This window comes from Hyperolius riggenbachi, chromosome 1 (genome assembly GCF_040937935.1).
Source record: "Hyperolius riggenbachi isolate aHypRig1 chromosome 1, aHypRig1.pri, whole genome shotgun sequence".
In the NCBI taxonomy this organism is placed as follows: domain Eukaryota; kingdom Metazoa; phylum Chordata; class Amphibia; order Anura; family Hyperoliidae; genus Hyperolius; species Hyperolius riggenbachi.
The window spans coordinates 585,585,772-585,597,249 of record NC_090646.1 but is presented as its reverse complement, the minus strand read 5'-3'; positions in this window follow the sequence as shown (position 1 = coordinate 585,597,249).

The following is an 11,478-nucleotide window of genomic DNA, read 5'->3' as shown; positions in this document are numbered from 1 at the left end:
TCTGCCCCTGCGATCGCTTTTATATTGGAATGACCACTAGGCAACTTTGTACAAGGTTTCAGGAACACGTAAATTCGCTTAAAACTAAGAAAGGAGCAGGACGTATGATTAAACATGTTCTAGAGGCCCATGAAAATGTGAATTCCCCTTTAAGGTTTACTTGTATAAAGGCGGTGGACCAACCGAGGAGAGGGGGGGATTGGGAAAAACTTCTTAGACAGGAAGAAGCTAAGTGGATATCTAGAACAAAGGCCTGTGGACGTCTGGGCCTTAACGAAAGGAATGAGCTTTACTGTTTTCTTGAAAAATATTGAGCATTTTTTCGTGTCTCTGATGCTACTGTATGGGATGTTTATCCCAACTTTTTTCCTAAACGAAAGTGTCTTGCCAAAATCCTTTTAGGAATGCCTCACTGTAATGTTTTTAATTTACCTTGATTGTTTGTAATTTTCATATTTATAATAATTATTTATTGTTGTGTTTTTTGTCCCTGTCTTTAGGGTACCAGAAGGCTCCCCTGTAATTGGGCATGAAGATATCTGAATGGACTCTGGTCGGTAAGCTGACCTACCAGCATCAATTCTATGCCTTGCTCTGAGAACTGTAGTTTGCTGAGTTTGAGATTAAGCGAAAGCTTATGGACATAACCTGTTCTTTATGGGATAAGGGGACATACCGGACTGGGTGTTCCTGATAGGTCCTGATACATGTAAATCATGTGCTATTCTTGCAAATTATAGAACTCATGGTAACTGTGGTGTAATAAAACAGAGGAAATGTTTTTTCATTTAAATAACTGTGCTTTTCCATATTGGTGTAGTCGGAGGAATGATCTGACACCACGCTGTTTGGAAATGCGCCCGGCGTGGTCATCACTATGGTTACAACAGTTTTTTGTCCTCTGTAGCTTGCCGTCCCCCGCTGTGCGTCTATTGGCCGGCTGATACCGGCCTTTGTGTAGCGCTGATTGGTGAGGATACCGCCGCCTAATAGGCTCTATGACATCAGAGGGGCGTTCCCGGAAGGGACGGACCCGAACGGCCGCGGCAGGCGTCTCCCACTAGCGCTATGGAATCAGAGGGGGAGGTAGGTTTATAGTACACTATGTATATATATGGGGGAGCCTTTTTACGTGCCCTATCTATGTGCCTCTGAAGAAGCAGGGAGACCTGCGAAACGGCTGTTAGGCCGACCCTTTCACTACCTGTCTGTATGCTGTACCCACTGGATTAAAGGAAATTGGTTAACTGCAGCCGGTGCCAGATCTGCTTTCATTCTCCTTCTTAAGTATTACCTTGGTTTATGGATGTGAGCACGGTGTTATTTGTGACCAGAATCCAGTGCTGCTTCCAGTCCCTATTTTTGAGTGCCGGTCACATTGCTTTTTTTCTCTTTAACAAAACAAAGTGGTGTACATGTGAGAAGTGGATTGAAAATCGTACATCATTCCAAACATTTTTTACAAATAAATAACTGCAAAGTGGGGTGTGCGTAATTATTCGGCCCCCTGAGTCAATACTTTGTAGAACCACCTTTTGCTGCAATTACAGCTGCAAGTCTTTTAGGGTATGTCTCTACCAGCTTTGCACATCTAGAGACTGAAATCCTTGCCCATTCTTCTTTGCAAAACAGCTCCAGCTCAGTCAGATTAGATGGACAGCGTTTGTGAACAGCAGTTTTCAGATCTTGCCACAGATTCTCGATTGGATTTAGATCTGGACTTCGACTGGGCCATTCTAACACATAGATATGTTTTGTTTTAAACCATTCCATTGTTGCCCTGGCTTTATGTTTAGGGTCATTGTCCTGCTGGAAGGTGAACCTCTGCCCCAGTCTCAAGTCTTTTGCAGTCTCCAAGAGGTTTTCTTCCAAGTTTGTCCTGTATTTGGATACATCCATCTTCCCATCAAGTCTGACTAGCTTCCCTGTCCCTGCTGAAGAGATGCACCCCCCGAGCATGATGCTGCCACCACCATTTTTGACAGTGGGGATGGTGTGTTCAGAGTGATGTGCCGTGTTCGTTTTCCGCCACACATAGCGTTTTGCATTTTGGTCAAAAAGTTCCATTTTGGTCTCATCTGACCAGAGAACCTTCTTCCACATGGTTGCTGTGTCCCCCACATGGCTTGTGGCAAACTGCAAATGGGACTTCTTATGCTTTCTGTTAACAATGCCTTTCTTCTTGCCACTCTTCCATAAAGGCCAACTTTGTACAGTGCATCACTAATAGTTGTCCTATGGACAGAGTCTCCCACCTGAGCTGTAGATCTCTGCAGCTCGTCCAGAGTCACCATGGGCCTCTTGACTGCATTTCTGATCAGCGGTCTCCTTGTTCGGCCTGTGAGTTTAGGTGGATGGCCTTGTCTTGGTAGGTTTACAGTTGTGCCATACTCCTTCCATTTCTGAATGATCGCTGGAACAGTGCTCCGTGGGATGTTCAAGGCTTTGGAAATCTTTTTGTAGCCTAAGCCTGCTTTAAATTTCTCAATAACTTGATCCCTGACCTGTCTTGTGTGTTCTTTGGACTTCACGGTGTTGTTGCTCCCAATATTCTCTTAGGCCTGGAACCCACTGAAATCAGCAAACGCAAAACGCAACCGCTAGCGTTTTGTCTGAGCGGTTTGCAAGCAGATTCATGCGCGTTTTTGGTCGTGTTTTGCAACATTGTATTTTTTTGCCCAGCGGGTGCGTAGCGTTTTGCGTTTTTATCCTGATTGGTCCTGTGAATTATTTTTAATTTTGTTACAGTGTGCTGAACCGCAAAACGCTAGCAAAACCGCTCAGTTTAGGTTTTGCTGAGCGTTTCTGCTAGCGTTTCAATACTTTACATTGAAGCGCTAACGCTCCCAAAATGCTGCAGGTCCTGTGGAAGTTGCCCTATCCATTAACATTAGCCCAGCGTTTTGGCAAACTGATAGCGTATCGCAGTGCTGCCAAAACGCTGCCAAAAGTGCTCCTGTGGGTTCCAGCCCTTAGACAACCTCTGAGGCCCTCACAGAGCAGCTGTATTTCTACTGACATTAGATTACACACAGGTTCACTCTATTCAGTCATTAGCACTCATCAGGCAATGTCTATAGGAAACTGACTGCACTCAGATCAAAGGGGGCCGAATAATTATGCACACACCACTTTGCAGTTATTTATTTGTAAAAAATGTTTGGAATCATGTATGATTTTCGTTCCACTTCTCATGAGTACACCACTTTGTGTTGGTCTTTCATGTGGAATTCCAATAAAATTGATTCATGTTTGTGGCAGTAATATGACAAAATGTGGAAACCGTCAAGGGGGCCGAATACTTTTGCAACCCACTGTATATCAGACATTACCTGACGTGGCGTGCTTAGTATGCCGTATTCGCTCCTTTCTTTTTTTTGGAGGGGGGTTGTCTTATAATACCCAGCACCGGGTGTCAAATGCCATACGTACGCCACTGGTGCCTGGCAATTTTGCCACTACTTAGAGGGAACCTACCTGTGCATTGCAATTTTAACGTACTTTTGTCAATCAACCCTGTTATCTATTTATCTCATGATTTACTTCTGCTTGCCTCATATTGACTAAGCATCGGTAAAGTCTTCTGCGCAGGAGGCATACAGGAACTTTATCCACCCCCGGGCTGCCATGAGGCGGAGTGAGGCAGGTTCCTCAGGTGGCGAAAGTGGGGGGCGCCCGCCTGGCCGTGGGTAGGGGGGGGCACCGAGCTGAAGGGGGTAGCAGCTAGGAAGGGGGAGCAGCGGGCACAGCGGTGGGGAGGGGGGTCGGACCTCTCCTTCCTCACCTGGGCCTCCCCCCGTCCGTACTTCCCCTCAAGCAATTTTCGCAGCATTATTGTCTGTCAGCGAGATGCGGGGAAGCAATTATCCACCTCCTTCTGGTACAGGCGATGCGTTCCACCATTCGCTTCACTTTGTGCAATGCCGCCCACTGTACTCTAGCTCCTACGGGGGTTAATTATAGTACCTACAAGGACGTGGGGGGGGGGGGGGGGGGGCTGGGGCGGCGCCATCCTGGAGTTTGCTTCAGGAGGCAAAAAGTCTAGAACCGGCCCTGACTTTACCAATACTAACACCAAGTAGCACACCAAGGAGATTATTAATGTAAAAAAGTGGAAATTTTGCCTGATCTTACCTGACCTGATGGTGGCGAAGTGGTTAGCGCTCTCGCCTTGCAAGCGCAGGGTCAACATCTGGAGCTTGTATGTTCTCCTTGTGTCGGCGTGGGTTTCCTCTGGGCACTCTGGTTTCCTCCCACATCACAAAAACATACAGATAAATTAACTGGCTTCCCCCTAAATTGGCCCTAGACTATGATACATGCACTACTACACAATACAGACATATGACTATGGTAGGGATTAGATTGTGAGCCCCTCTGAGGGACAGATAAGTGACAAGACAATATACTCTGTACAGCGCTGTGGAAGATGTTGGGGCTATATAAATACTTAAATAAATAATTAAGCATGCAGAAAAGATGCAGAATATGATGGGAATACATGAAAGTAGTTCTCCATCATATAGGTACATCATTATGTTTCTCGCTAACATTAACCTCTTGCTGACCGCGGCACGCCGAGGGGCGTGGCCGCGGCGGCAGCTCCAGGACCGCCTAACGCCGATTGGCGTAAAGTCCTGGGGCTCTGTTTTGCAGGAGAGCGTGCGCATCTCCTGCTTGGGGGGCGGAGCTCCACCCCGTCCCGCCTTCAGTGTCCGAGCGGCTATTGCCGCTCGGGAGACTGTTAGACGGCGATTACATGGGGGACAAGAGAGCAATCGGCACTCATAGTGTGAAGCCTATGAGAGCTGATCGCCATGATTGGCTGGCTGGGGGGAGGGAGGGAGGTAGGGTATTTAAAGAAACAGGGTTAAAAAAAAAAAAAAAAAAAAAAGGCAACACTAATATTTATTAAAAAAAAATAATAAACATGGGGGGAGCGATCAGACCCCAACAACAGAGAGCCCTGTTGGTGGGGAGAAAAGGGGGGGGGGGGGAAATCACTTGTGTGCTATGTTGTGCAGCCCTGCAGCTTGGCCTTAAAGCTGCAGTGGCCAATTTTTACTAAAAATGGCCTGGTCACTAGGGGGGTTTAGCCCTGCAGTCCTCAAGAGGTTAACATAAATTTCATAGGCATAAAAGATTTTCCTTTACATGTGATTTCAAAAATGTTTATCAGCATCCAAATATCACACAGTGAACTAAACATCTCCCTAAAGGGGTGTACACGTTTTCTGCAGGACACTGCACCTGTGCACACGGCCAATATTGTGGCTGCCAAATTGATGAACATACTGAACTGAGTTTCCAATTGGTCCATAATCCCCTTACTCTTCTGACCTGGCCCCTTCCGACTATTATCTGTTCCCGAACCTGAAGGAAAACCTGAGGGAGCATTTCTGATGTCAAATATGCTGCTGAGAGCTGGCTTGAGCCTCAATCAAAAGACTTTTATTTGAACAGTCAATGTTGCAACTAATCTGTACCCAGGGCTGGCGCTACCATAGAGGCAAAGGGGGCAATTGCCCCAGGGCCCCAGAGCTTGTAGGGGCCCCCAGTGGCTACAAGAGGAAAACATTTTTTTCAAATCGACCTTATAGTTTTTGAGAAAATCGATTTTAAAGTTTCAAAGGAAAAAAAATACACATTTAAAAACATGCCGACTTTAATGGTTAATAGCAAATCCACCTTAAATGCTAGAAACCCTAAATTTGCAGGATATGTTAAGTAGATCATTGGGAATAAGAAGAAAAAACTATTTTTCAAAAAGACCTTATAGTTTTTGAGAAAATCGATTTTAAAATTTCAAAGGAAAAAAGTATACTTTTAAATGCGGTAAATGTCACTTTTAGTAGCAAACCTAACTATAGTGTAATTTTACATGCATCAAAAGAAAGAGCAATAAATTTCCTGACGGGGTTTCCAGGGGGTCCATACGCAGCCGCAGCGCTTTGGCCAGGGATCGCTATACAGCCACAATATGGCTTTATGAAGATCCCTGGCATTTTTTCCTATTTTCTCAATTTTTTTTTTATGTTTAGAGTGTGGGAATTTTTTTTTTTTTAAATTATGTGGGGTCCCCTCTCTTGAAACTTTTTAACCCCTTGTCCCCATGCAGGCTGGGATAGCCAGAATGTGGAGCTCCGACCGATTGTGGCTTCACACCCTGACTATACCAGCTGCAAAAAAGGTCCCTTAATGCCGATTTTTGTTCCAGGGTATCTGTTGGGGGGGCCTCCCAGGTTTATTTTGCCCTGGGGCCCCATTGCTGCTTAAACCGGCCCTGTCTGTACCAAGTGCAAGTGTCTCGGGGGAAATACGTATGCTGAATAAATGTGTTATTTCATAACTCAGGCAATGCCAGGAACTTATCACCCACCTCCTCTCATAACTACTGTCACCTCAAGAATTGAAAATTGATCACTTGCGTGACAGTTCAGGGCAAAGTTCTGTACAGGCGTTTTGCTAGCCTACCTATTTTTAGGACTTGTGTGCATACTCTGTGCTTAAAAGGTTTTATATAGATAAGGTGAAAAGCAGATGAGGAGAGATGACTAATGAGAAGCATTAAGGTGGCCATACATAGATTAGCAGCAGATAGATCATCAGACATATTTCTGATCTATCTGATGTGTTTAGGAACATTTTTTACTAGGATAAAGCAAGTAAAGTTCTCCGGGCACCAGATGGATTTGCTAGTCACCTTTATTAAACTCCTGACACCTTCTAATGATACATGCAATAGATCAAAGCCTCACAGCTGTTTCGCAGGATAAACCTGCTTCTTCAGAGGCAGAAGATACTATTTTTTACTAGGAACAGATTTCCAATAGATTTCAGTATGAAATCTATTGAAAATCGATCTGATGGCATTTTTTTGCGATCAGATTTCCATTAGGTCCAATGCAAACTGATTAGCCATCTCAACAGATCGACCTACATTTTCCAGCATGCCAGATCGATTGAAATTGGTCGAAATTGATCGAAATTGGCCGCAAATCGATCGATCGGCCGATAATCGGCTGAGTGTATGGTCCCCTTTAGCATGCGACTCATAGAGAAGCAGAAAGTACCTTCCTGATATTCACATACTTTTTTTGTAACCTTTCATCACAGGAAAAGGGGAAAGCTCTCTTGCTTTGCAGCATTGGGACTCCAGTTAGATGAGGGCACTATTTGGATAAAGCTTGTATGTTTCTCCTGTATTTGCATTGGTTTCCTCCGGGCACTCTGGTTTTCTCCCACGTTCAGCTCCCCCTAAAATCGGCTTTAGTTCACAAGAGAGACATAACACTGGTGGCATAGTTTTACATTGCCACCCCCCCCCCCCCCCTTTCACACTCTATACCTAGTAATTGATATGGCACACCAAAACATACCAATGACAACTACAGTATAAAAGGTACAAAAAGGAGATGGGGAAAAGCTTGTTAAAGAGACTCTGTAATAAAATGTTCAGCCTTATTTCTCCTATACCTGTTCTAATGTGGTTTAGATTACTGCAGCCTTTTCTAGTTGCACTGCAATGTCTCGGCTCACAGCCAGTGTCTCTGCAAGGCTCATAGAGCTGAGACATTTCAAACAGCTGTGAGTGCAGAGAGATCAGTGCAGAGCTCAGACAAGCAGCTAAGGCAACACATGGGAGTAACATTCCAGCAATCAAGTCACATTTGAGAGGAGCTTCTGCAAACAGGCACCTGCTCTGATGATGTATTTCCTGTTTTGCTGCCATCTTCATTGTTTACAAAAACAATGAATAAAACAGTGATGTTATCACCAAGAAAGCAGCGGGAGCGGCGAAAATGTCACAGAGTGGGTTAGGAGAAGACAACAAACAGGCTGGTACGTTTATTTATGTAAGCTTTTCACAGTACAGATTCTCTTTAATGATTACCACTATTCAAAGCATCTATAGAAGTGATTATTACCAGCATAGGACCAAAAAAGATCTAATACTGCATTTGAGGCAGGTCCTCTCAGGGCCTCTCTGGCCCAAGGGCCGCAGTGTGGTCCTGACCTCTGCATCCCCTATTGCTACGCCACTGCATAGCATTATGGCAATGGAAGGGATCAGATTGTGAGCTTTCAAACAAAAAGGTAGAAAAGATCCAGGCACCAGTCAAAGTCCAAAGCAAAGAGTCACCTTTATTTCATCCTCAACAAGAAAGATAAATGTTGCATGATGTATAGCCTGACAGGCTGTTTCTTACCTTTTCTCCAAATCTACAAATTTTGAGATCTTGAGAGGGAAAGTTAAGGATTTTTCACACGGAGGGGCAATTGCCTATCGTCAGTGTTCGGCAAACCACTAGTGCAGTCTCTCCCATTGGCAGCATTCACACTGCAGCATTGGGATTGCATTCTGATTGCAAAAGCACTGTATGAAACCTTTCTGGAGTGTTCATGAACAATCCCCGAAATATCACAGTTGATTTTCATTGTGAAACAGCTCTTAGTGACTCTGTAACCACTACAGCAGATGTCTCCGCACTACATCAATAATATACACAATAATTACAGCATAAAAGTCTTATTGATTAATCTAACTAAATATATAGAGCTGGTCATTTTCACCAGTTGGAGCTATTCAGAGAACGTCTGGAATTCAGTATGGCTCCATTTATGTCTTTGTATAGGTTAGAAATGAGAATGTTGGCTTTTGTTGCTGCTGTTGGTTGAGCCAAGCTACCTCTGCATGTTTTGTTACCCCCTGGCCAAATGTTACACAATCAAAAGCCATTACCCATGAAATGGATTTCTTTTTTTTTTAGTTTCTGATAAACACATGCACTGCATTGATAATAGGACGAGGAAACGCCTGTTTATGAACAAGTCTTTGTTCAGCACATACAGAGGAAACACAAACAAATACTCTGTTATTTCTAAGATAATTTAGCCTTAGGGGGCAATGATCCATTGTAGTCTATGACTGAGTCTCACTAAAGCAAACAACACATAGTAATAGTGTCTTCTCATTTACAAAGAAAGCTGGCTCCATACATGTATGATAGATGTTGTCCCACAATACTAAAGCAAAACTTAGGTGGGGATTTTCAAGTTTGTACATTTGTTTAAAGGTTCCCATTTTCAATGACTAGGGAGAGAAATAAAATATGCTAGGCAGGGCCTCTCGGTGTGCACTGCGTGCTGCGTAATGCCTGTGGCAGCAATGCTATAGTCTGTTCCCCTTGTATGGGTAATTTGAGGTTCTGGCGATTGCCAGACCCCAAATTATTTCTCCCTTCGAGTTGCTATGAGTATTAACGCTATGACTATTAATATGACTATTATTGCTATTAACACCACCTGGAATTTCAGTGGCAGCAGTGTGAGCAGTCAAACTGCGCAGGCACAGATTGCTCCCAGGGATGGGAGTGCGATGGGGGAGCGTGTCTAGCCAGGCCGAGCATGCGCGACAAAGCGCAACTTGGCCAGGCTTTCAGGCTGAATTGCCAGGGACTGGAGCCACCCGGGAGATGTCTAGGGACGAGCGGCCCTAAGGTGGCTTAAGGAAGCCCCAGGTAAATATGGTACCTGAGACCATGGGCGTAACAATAGGGGCTGCAGCCCATGTGCCCGCGGGGGGGGGGGGGGGGGGGGCTGTGGCCTGCTCAGGGCCGTTTTGGGGGCTGGAGGGTTCGCAGCATGAGGGGAAAGGTATGGCTACACTCGGTGGGGGGGGGGGATGGTCTCCCCCCCTTCTTCACCTCGGGCTCTCCCCTCCAGCTTCAATAACCCCATGTGTGCAGCGGCGGGCAGCGGCAGCTACATACCTTCCGTGCTTCTCTCTCTAACCTCTGACGCGACTTCCTGTATAAACAGGAAGTCGCGTCAGTCACTAGAGAGAGAAGCGCACGGAGCGCACGGAAGGTATGTAGCTGCCGCTGCCCGCGGCTGCACACATGGGGTTATTGAAGCTGGAGGGGAGCGTAGAGGGGAGAGCCCGAGGTGAGTGGGGGGGACCGTCTCCCCTCCCCGCCGAGTGTGGCCATAGCTTTCCCCTCATGCTGCGGCCCCTTTAGCCCCCAAAACGACCCTGAGCAGGTCCAGGGGGGGGGGAAGGGGGCCCGCTTAAAATTTCTGCAGGGGGCCCGGTGGGTCTTAGTTATGGCCCTGCCTGAGACGCTCCTCGTCTCAGGTACACTTTAATTAATACCGTTGATACCTTTTATGACTAACTGTTAAGTTTGTTCTTCAGGCATGATACAGAACTGGATGGTTCTCTATCATGCCCGGAGAAAAAATGTGAAGTTTCGAAAGCTTGCACGGTTAGTCATTAAAGATGTTACCTAAACAGCTTTTGTTGTTATATCTTCGGGCAAATATTTGAAAGTCTACTGCTGTAAGGAGCTTACTCAGAGAGGGTTGGTTTTCCCCAACAAAAGTGAAGAGTTATTTCAAGAGCGTGTCCAAATAAAACACTACAAAACACTATTATAAAACTACTAAATGTATTTGATCTATTTCATGGTAATTGGGCTACACCGAGGTACAGAAAATGCCTGTTGATGCTTAGGCCCTTCTCTCTGGTTGCCTAGAACACTACTTTGTTTTGACAGTTTAGTTAAGAAGAAAAGGAGAAAGAAATTTGTCAGAGTGGCTGTTTTTGTCATCAAAGCGTTGTTATGACATCTGCGGGATCTCTGATAATTAGGATGCAAAAGAAACAAAGAGACGGCACACAATAGGTAGGGGAATGTGCAAGAACAAAAGACCAACAGCACAGAAAGTAGCATAGCAAATGCTCTCCACTGATCACAAGGCACAGAAATATCCTACAGACAATAGTAACAATAATAATGGCCTGGCCGTCTGTACAGCTTCCCTAGATAGACTCCTCAATACAATAATAAGTATCTGTGCATAACAGATCTTTCCTTCCAAGTTCTCAAGAGGTTTAAATCCCCAGAGATGCCATTATTCAGCTCAGACATTGCATAGAGAGGATAAGGCTGGCTACTGACACTTGGCAATGTGCCTCCTATTCAGTCATATTTGTTCCTTGGACTGTTTAGATGAGATAGCACTTCAGCTGCATTGTGTGAGGCGGCATTCTGTCCAAAATCAAGTCTACGCTATTGTTGTACAAAGTTACTGCGTGGCTGGGAGAACTTGGATACATTTACTAGATGAAAGCGAGTGAAGCGCAGCACAGTAACATAACATGGTCATTCACCATCCCATCATTTCACCCGGGCACACACCTGGGCACGACCCCTGGCACAGAGCTTCCTTTACACTAAACCAAACTACGGAAATTCCTGATCAGCCGCTGAGAAAGAATCGTTTGGACACATCCATTCATTCAGAGGATAATGTGTGCATCTAATAATGCTACAGTCATAGCTTACGGTATTTGTGTCTGCCAGAACAAATATAGACACTCAGCTATCAGGATATTACAAAATTAACACAGAGAAAAAAAATATGATTTTCTCCAGGATAATTGCATACATTGCAAGGAGATAAATGTCTGTC